We start from the raw sequence: 9,035 nt of genomic DNA on the forward strand, positions 1-9,035 counted from the left end.
TTTGGCAGCTAAACCAAAACTCTCCCAAAAAGGTAGCTTCAGAAGAAATAGTCTCATCATTTTATTGAGGTTTCATATCAGGTAATTTTGTTGGACTTGGCAAAACTGTTTAAAATGAAACGCATTTGATGAGAGAAGTACAGGAAGGTAAAGTAGCAGTAGACACTGCAAAAAGTGCTGTAGCAAGTTAGTTATATCGAGCAAAGCAGTTCACTAGTATAGATAAGTATACTTCTCATTTTAAAGACTATATTGTGTTTTAACTGTCAATTAGTTGCTCAAAATCAGCATGGATTAGGAATTACAATGCAAGCCACAATGGAAATAACAGAGCATTGAAAGAGACCTTTACCAGTATGGAAAAAAAGACAACAATTTAACCTGTTTCTTTAGCCTGAAAGATATATTTTGTTACATTCCGTGTTAATTTTTATTTTCTCTGTTAAAATGTAGTTAAAAAGAGATTTAACTTTAAGGTTGTTTTATCAGGACAAAGCTGGCTAAGTATGAAATATTGCTCAAAAGCCGTTAAGAGGGCACCTTATGGTACTAAAAGAAGCTGGAAGAAAAGGTCAGAGGATAATGTCAGTAGGAGAAAGGTAATAGAACCAGGCTCCCCAAAATACAGAAAAATAAATAGTAAATACTAGGAAACGTAAAAAAGATCATCTTTATCACTGTGCATGATGTAACACTGCTGAACAGCTGCTGGTAGGCTTTAATGCCATGTCAGTGACATTAAGACTGCTTATGATTTTCTTTTATGTTTTCTGACACATCCCCACAATCATGTGCATTTCTAAAAACTTACCACAGAAGATGGCAAGGTATTTGCCCAGGGGGACTGGACTGGCAGGAACCCAATCAGTCTCTTCCCTGCAGTAGAAATTTGTCATTTCAGGATCCAAAGATGTTTTGAGTGGGCACATTTTCTATTTTTATTCCCTGAGTTATTACGGGATATGAATGTCAATAATAGATAAGCACATCGCAAACAGACTCAGCAAGTTCTGCCTTTTCTGCCCCTGGAGAGCCACCGCTCAAGCAATATCTCAGCACCAGGGTGACAGTTCTCCCTGGAGGGGGACAAGAGACAAATCCCTTCTACTCCACAAGCCCCCTGGCCTGCACCATCTGATGAATTTATAGTCTCCAATACAGTTAGGTGTGTATAATTCAATGTATTGCTGAAGACCAGTTACTGTATTTTATAGCTGACATTACAGGGGATATTTTTTCCTACGAAATAAAACAATATTTGTTTCCTAAAAGGGAAATGTGCTGTCTGTAGCTATCAGCAGCCAACAGTTGCTGCTGGCTAGAGCTAAAGGAGAAAAAAGAGGTGGATTTTACTTTAGCGATATTGGGAAGAATAATTTATCATTCACGGTGCTTTTTCAGGATCAGAGGGCCCATTTGAAAGTCACTATAGGATGACTGCCTTATTGTACTGTATTAAACAATTGCATTAAAAATACGGGTTACAGAAGGTATCCCGACATGTCGAGCGCTGCAGCTGAATCTGGATTCCTACGCTGTACGTGATGCTGTGTGTAAGGGTGTGAGGAGGAGGTGGGGGGCGCCTATCGCTTTGGGGGTCTATAGGTATTTAACATCAGGATCCAATTCTGTAATTTCTGAACACTTTACAGAAATTCATCAGTCCACTCACACAGTATGTCTGTGGGTTAGAAAATTGAATATGTGTTTGCGGGATTTGGGTTTTCCTTTGCTTTTGGCCCTATTTCAGAGCTTTAGAAAGCGCTGATGAGTGATTATGTGGCGTTCTCCCTGGAAGACAGAGCTACTTTGAGGCATTAAAGGCAAAAATTGCATTCTGAAGAGTACTTGGTGTCAATCCAGAGCTGCAGGACCATATCAGAACAACAAACCAACACCAGCCATATCTGCGCCAAGAAGTCTTCATTGGACTTGTCTGGGGCCACAGGAGGACTTACCCTTCCCAGGGAGATAACAGGTCAGCTTCTCCTGCCCTACAAATCCCTTGCTTAGGATATCCATTTTTAACTGGTTCACGGGATACGGGTTTGGGGGATAACATTTTCTTTTGATAGGATGTATTTTAAGCATATAGTGTACCAGTTAGGATTGCATATCAGGTCAGATATTAGATCTTGCAAAGAAAATCACAAATACTAGTATCCCATCATACAGAAACTTCCTATTTATTTCTTTGTTTCTTTGTTGTTGCTTTTAAGCTGCAGTAAAGGACACCTGGGGTGCAGGACCACGTCTGTGAAGAAAAAGCAATTTTTTTCCACCTCCAGGAGTCAGGATATAAGACGACATTCTCTTCCATGGTTCACATTTTTGTTAGGAAATAAATGCTACAGAGGAGTTCAAGGAAGAGCTGTCAATAAGCAGGTAGAAACATCCAAAGACTGCCTTGGTAGAAAGCTGTGATAATACTACAGCTTCTACAACAGCATTTAAAAGGCCTGTGAATGGTCAGCAAATGGGTAACGCGGCTTGTAAGGATGCGGAGACCTTAGATGTGCTTTGCATGAAAAAGCATGTACTATTTGCATTTTGTGGCAATATAGTACAGTTATTTGGCCTTTCTGCCATGGCAAGCCTGTACCAGACCTGTTGAAGGTGTTTGTGCCCCCGGGTCATGGCCTTGTGGTCCTTTGGCAAGTGTGAGGCAGGTGACGAGCAGCTCTTGGGAGGACTCAGACGTGGGCTTTGAAAGCATCAGAGGATATTTTGAGCATGGTCCCCCCCAGCCATGTGAGGGACAGAGTCTGCCGCCTCTGGAGGGGTATGTGACGCAGCAGGGACCTGGATGACATTTACTGGGTCACTGTGCACAGCTTATCTCCAAGCATCCCAAGCAGACCTGCGTGTCTACAAGTGAGGAAGGCAGTGTGATTTAGGAAATAGCCTGCCTTTCGCCAAAAGCCTCAGCACTTGGGCAGTCCATCAGCCTCTCCATGAGCTCCTGTATCTCTTGCTGCTCACAATTCATTTCTCCCAGGCGTTAGCTGTAATGAAGACGGGATGGTCTACAACTTTATGACAGTTCCATTTGTTTCTACTATTTTCATGTAAACCCAAGCAACGAGCAGCAGTTGCTTCCTCTGCAGCTTGATAAATGTCAGTATTAATTAAAATTGTTCGGAGTCGGGTCGGGTTTTTTTCCTCTCTCTGCACTGGGCTGGCAGGGAGAAGAAGTCTGACGGGCAGACGCAGCTGCTGAGCTGTTGACTGGAAATGTCGTCACCGGGAAAGAGGCAAAGGAGCGGTAGCCGGTCTCTGACAAAGTGGATTGGAAATAGTGGAAGCATTTTGTCACCTGCACCGTGCTGCCACTCAGCGCAATGTGGGGGAGGATGTCTGGATATGGGTCTTGAACTTAATCCTTTGCTCCCCCAACTGGGAAGTCTGCAAAGGCAGCTGTTCAGCCCATATGGAGGGGATAGTGCTCCCCCACCACCGCTATCTAATGATGCTTTCCTGACTGACACTCCAGAGAGAGCCCTTGATTCAGGAGGGAAGGTCAACACGACACAGAGCCTTTTAGGATGCAGGGAAAAAAAAATCCGGGGACACCCCCCTCACCAAACCTCCCTGTGCCACCATGTATTTATATGCACTCTCTTCTGACACCAACCCCACCGAGACGTTCATAAAGCCAGCATCTTCTGTCAGCCTTAGGGGGGCTCAGGCAGCAACCAGAATTATGCTTCAGTGGTCGTGGATGTGCCTGTTTCCAAATGTGGCAGGTCTGAATGAAGCCAAGGCACCACTCTGATGGTCGCAGTGCTGGCATCCTCATTTCTGTTATCACTATGAGCTCAGAGGAGGTCATTACTATCTGCTACAGATGATTTTCACACAAGATCGTGAAATAATTTTCTTTTTTCTTCCCAAACTTTACTAATAACAGAGGAAAGAAGGTAAAATGAGCCCATGGGAGAGAAGTGCACATGTTCTCCCGACTTGGAATGAACTGTGTGCTCCACGGTCACTCAGGCATATCTCAACAGCCTCCCCAGAGTGCTTTTCCCGGTGGAGGAAACAGCTTGACTTGCACAGCAGGACCAGTTGCTCTTTTGCAAAATGTCGTTAAGAAAAAAGGTGAATGGCTTTACACACACTTTTCCAAAAGTTCTGCACTGTTCTCTGGGAAACTGAAGGGGGAAGAGAGAGAGGAGACTAGGGAAGACAATAACCTCTCCAGTTCAAAGGGTGGATCCCAATGCATAAAGAGCTGAAAAGGTTTTGGAAGTGCAAAATAAGGCTTTTGTAAAACTGCATTTCTTATTAGATACACATGGAGACCTAGGCTTGATTTGCAGAAGCACTTGGTGAAAAAAGAAAATATGCTTCCCCTTGGTATCTGTAAAAATCTCATCTACAAACACAGGTGTGGAAATGTAATTAAGTGAATATCACTATTGTAAATGACAACTCAGTTTCATTTCTGTATTGAGCTTTTTTCTGTTTCTTTTTGTAGATTTCTGGTACCACAGGCTGGTTCTTCTAAATACTGTCTCCTGCAGCTTCACCTTGATTCAGGTACAAGCCCTCATTCCCTTGCTCTTGTTTGAATTTATTGTAACCCTTGGATGGCTGCATTTGTTTGTATTGAGTACTGTATTTTTTTCCACTGCTGGTCTGTACAAAGTATGTTTTTTCTAAAAAGACACTGACTTCTAAAAGCCTCTTTTCTGTGAAGACATCTGTCATGCCAAGTGTAGTAGTTTAAAAAAATCCTAAGTAGAAGTGCTTTTTACCAGCATAAAAAATAATAATCAAGGCTCTCCCACTTGTTCTCCTGGTCTAATCTTACAATGGGTTAGGGTTTGTGTCTGCACGCTCCAAAGAAACCTAGTTTCTGTAAATTTCTTTTTAATAAAAATGTGTTACCTATGATAAATATATATTGTCTAGGTCAAATGAATCTGATTGTGAAAACATATTGAGCAAAAGTATTGCTAGGATTTAATTTCATCTCTTAAAAAAAAAAACCAACCGAACATCAAAAAACAAACTGTAGCTATTGAATGCTGGTTTGAATTAAATTCTATTTGTTTTAATAAAAGTGTAGTGGCCTGAGTGTACATATATTTGTTTTCGTGGCAGTGCATTGGATCCAATAAAACTATATTGGCTTCACTGCTTATGTCTCCTTTTCAGAGAAAATGGATTGAATGGAAAAATGAAACAGGCGTGAATCAGCCAGCCCTGAGGTCTCTGCTCAACTCTGGCATCCAAATAAACTGGTTAAAAAAAATCACCCCAACTTTATTACTAAACATTGCTTTTAAATTTAAATATGTTTTAATGTCAAGGCTACACATGAGAGGTTTAATTGCCTGTGTGAAAGAGAGCAGTTTTCAGAACGAGACTTGGCTGTGGAGGGTCGTTGCGTCTGCTTGCGACTGAAGAAGTAGAAACCTAAGCTGGCTTCAGCTCGCCGATTCTCTGGTGTAAGTCAGGCTCGTTTGCAATAAAGGCGCTCAGATGATCGCCACATATCTGCGATAATGCAGATCGAGTGTCGGCATCCCCGCTGCAGGGGCACCTCTATCCAAAAGCGTAGGCACACGCACCACGGTTGTAAATCTTGTCCGTGCTGGGTGCTGCTGGGGGCTGGCATTCCCGCAGGGCTCCCCGCTGCCGCAAGGGTTTTTTACGCCCTCACCCAGGAACAGTCATTTCGGTCACCTGGAGCAAAGGCTATACTCATCTACTTTTGCACCAGACCTCATAAATTTCCATGTTTTCTACACAGTGATATTACCTGTACATGTTAGTGCAGGTAGGAAAGCCACCAGAGGCCAATGAGGGGCTGGTCTGGAGAACGTTCACAGAGGCTTTCCAGGCTAGTGTGTGGTAAATTCAGCTAAATGGGAATAAGGATGTGCTCAGCAGAGAGTTAGAGTGTGGTTTAGTCATTTGTTTTACATTTGGAAACTACACAGTCCCCTATTTTTAGTAAGAGGGAGGACCTGAAGAGAGCAGCTCTGTGCCACTGGTTGATGCCCTCTTTGAACACGGGGATGCAGACCATCATGTTCTTGCATGCATTTGTTTGCAAAATCATTGTCACCCTGGTGTCAACACTCCTAAAAATGTCACCAAGTGCCCTTTGTAAATTTCCTAAACTGAATTAAGAAAGGAAAATACGTTCCTGTCCTTTTTCAAGCTTCCTCAGTGCCACCTTTACAGCCAGTGCAACTAGGGGAGAGCTCCTTGCGACATCGCCCGAGGTTAGAAAGGACGCTTCACTCTCAGCATGGCAAGCACCATCTGGATATTTGCTAAGGGGTGAAATGGATGCTGTTGGCTGGCCTGGCTTCTCACATGCCTTAAATCGCTGTAAGCTGACAACCCAACCTGAGTAATGCTTTGTTTGATGCCGTGCTTCCTTTTAGGAGACTGGAATCAGGTTGTGTGAATCCAAATCTGCATGTTATTCCTTCGTGAGAAAACATGATCTGCAGTAACTTATTTACAGTTTATGCTGAACTGGGTGCCTCTGGGACTGTGGGAGCCAATCCAAGTGAGGAGAACTTGGCTGCAGCAGTAGTTTAGCTGTGGGAGAGGAGATAGTCGCAGGCTTCTCCAGCCCTGGCTCCTCAGAAAACTGTGAATGAAGAAATAATTCAAAGAAAAGAAAATCAGCTGTTAGCAAAGCAATATTCAGGTGAAAATCCAACCAAGGAGTGGGTTTGAGAGGACTGCACTGAGCATCACCGACAAAATCCCCATGACCTTGCAGAAGTGGAATACAAGACTGCAGTCAGTTCACATACCCCAGAAATGAGCTGTCTCCTGAGCCCCAGGTGGCCAAACCAGGTTTGTGATAGCTGTGAGGGCTTCACCACCATACACGTGATGGTGGTGAAGGTAGCAGGCCCCATGAAGCATCCAGATAACTGATTTGAGAGTGCTAGGGGAGACCACTAGATGCCAGTAAATAAAATGGTGGCAGACTTCATGTTGATATTCTGTGAGACAATCCCCGCACAGGGCTGTGCAGAAATGCAGGTACCTGTGAGGAGCTGAGAGATGTATAGGGGAGAAGAGTTTGGATATTTTTTAAGAATTTGGGCAATTCTTGGGGGAGACTACCTGGGAAAGATGGGCTCTACCAAAATCAAAATAGGACCAAGTAGCTGGGACTTAAAGTGTAAAGGGTTAAAGGAGAGTTTTTAACTAGAAGCTGGTATAAATCTGGATGCAGAGGAGTACACAGTCTGAGATGACACCACCTCCAGGGATGAAAACATAAATTCTGTATCAGAAAGGGATTGGATAAATTAAGGGAGGACAAATCCCACAAGGGCCATTAAATTCTATGGTCTAATTCCTCCCGATGGCTGGAAGCTGGAGGTGTAAGCGGGGGATTTATCAGAGGCACCAGGTCACTTGGTGGAGATGGGTCTTCATGGCCTCTTTCTTGATTCATGATGTCTTCACCAGACAGAGTGATGGAGGTGGTGATGGAGAGATCTTTAAACCACCTGCCCACCACAAGATCACCCACCTGGGTCCCATGTGCCCCACAGGCCCTCTCTGCCCCTTCTCGCCTGCCACCCTGGCTCCCCAATGGCCCACCAAGCACTGGCCACCGCGCAGTGCCAGCCCCACACCTCAGCCTCCTCTGGTCAATCCTCCACTCCTGATGAGCAGCCACCGACACCTTTTCTGCCAAGCTGGGGATGTTGCAGCCACCTGAGCAGCTCATGCAGGGACCTTCTTCTCCTTTTTCACCCTGCCCAGGCACGTGGGAGATGCCTTGTTTGAGTCCTAAATATGTTTCACTTAAGCCATGATGATGGTGTACTAAAGTGCTGTAATCTTTGCTAGGTCTCTCTTTACATTGCTGTAATTACCATAATAAGCTGTTTTAACTGGCTCTTTTATAAGTAACAGCAACATAAAAATATCTCAGCATGTTTTCCTTTAATGAGCTACAACTTCTGTGTAATCTACCCTACACTTTCTTTGGTGCCTCTCTTTGCGGTGGATGCAGCATCATTTTCATCTCCTCCCGATCGCCGTACTACTTCACCCCTGAGCAAGCAAGCTGGTGCTGGGACTTGCAGCCGGGCTTTGTCTGGGTTGCCCCAAACTGATAGATGCAGTGGTGGTGACGCTGAGTGATGCCAGAATGGGGCACAAGAGAGTTCCCCCTGCTCGGCCTCCTCTGCAACCAGCAAAATTTTTGGGAAGCCTCAGCAAGCGAGGGGACTTTGCGAGTTTCATGACTGGCTGATCTGAGGCAGGGGACATTTGCCACCATAGCCATGGGCCCTGCCAGCGTGTGGGTCACACCATCCAGCTGCCGTGGATGCTGCAGGGATGTGTTACCATCACCCACGTCTTGTGTCCATTTAAGGACACCAGTGGGAAAAGTGATGACAAAAGGGATTGATACCCAAAGGCTAAGGCAGAAGTTCGGTGCCGGGGTTAGTAACTGATACAAGTGACTACAGACGAGCCGTGAAGCAGAAAGGGTTTTGAATATGCGGCACAGGGATCTGAGGGACAGCTGCGGAGAGCTTCCTCCGTCAGTGCTGCTGGCAGAAGGCGCTAACGTGGTCGGGCAATGACCCCGCTCCAGCCATCCGTTCACGTTGCTGCCACCCAGCTCCATCCGCCGGGTGTCGAGGAGTGCCTCTGCCCCTCAGCCCTCGCCCCCCAAACGCTGCTGTGGGAGAGCCAGTGTGCGGGCATGGAGCACGGTCCAAAAAGCCTCAGTCAATTATGCCACCATAATATCACATCAGCGAACTCACAGTTTGACTGCTTACGGCAGATGGACGAACACTTGTCGGTTATCTGGTGCTGAGCGAGAGGCAGATTTATTTCCAGAGCTTGTGACTCTCATTTCTCCCAGCTGAAGCTGCAAGGCAGAGTGTGCATCTGTGATTTTTTTTTTTTTTCAGGCTCGACTATGTTGCAGTGAGGTCTATCACCAAAAGCGATGGGATTTTTGGCGTGTTTTTACAGGGAAGGCAGGAAGGAGGGTGGAAGGTGTCACTGCTTTCCATAGCACT

Source organism: Charadrius vociferus, unplaced genomic scaffold (assembly GCF_000708025.1).
Source record: "Charadrius vociferus isolate BGI_N301 unplaced genomic scaffold, ASM70802v2 scaffold366, whole genome shotgun sequence".
Taxonomy (NCBI): Eukaryota; Metazoa; Chordata; class Aves; order Charadriiformes; family Charadriidae; genus Charadrius; species Charadrius vociferus.